Source organism: Crocodylus porosus, unplaced genomic scaffold (assembly GCF_001723895.1).
Source record: "Crocodylus porosus isolate Cpor-Errol unplaced genomic scaffold, CroPor_comp1, whole genome shotgun sequence".
Lineage (NCBI taxonomy): Eukaryota > Metazoa > Chordata > Crocodylia > Crocodylidae > Crocodylus > Crocodylus porosus.
Genome location: NW_017728931.1, coordinates 76,943,496 through 76,943,744, shown reverse-complemented (window position 1 = coordinate 76,943,744; position 249 = coordinate 76,943,496).

Here is a 249-nt window from a genome sequence, read left to right as displayed (position 1 = left end):
CCAACGTAGCACTGCTGAACCTATAAGGATGCTGCAGGTTTTTTTTCCCAACGTGGAGAACCTTGCATTTTTCGGTGTTAAACACCATCAGGTTCTCATCTGCCCATTTGCTGAGCCTGTCCAGGTCAGCCTGAATCACCCACCTGTTTTTTGGTGTGGATGCTTTGCCACAAAGTTTGGTGTCATCGGCGAACTTGGCCAGTCCATTTCTAACTCCAATGTCCACATCATTAATGAAGATGTTGAACA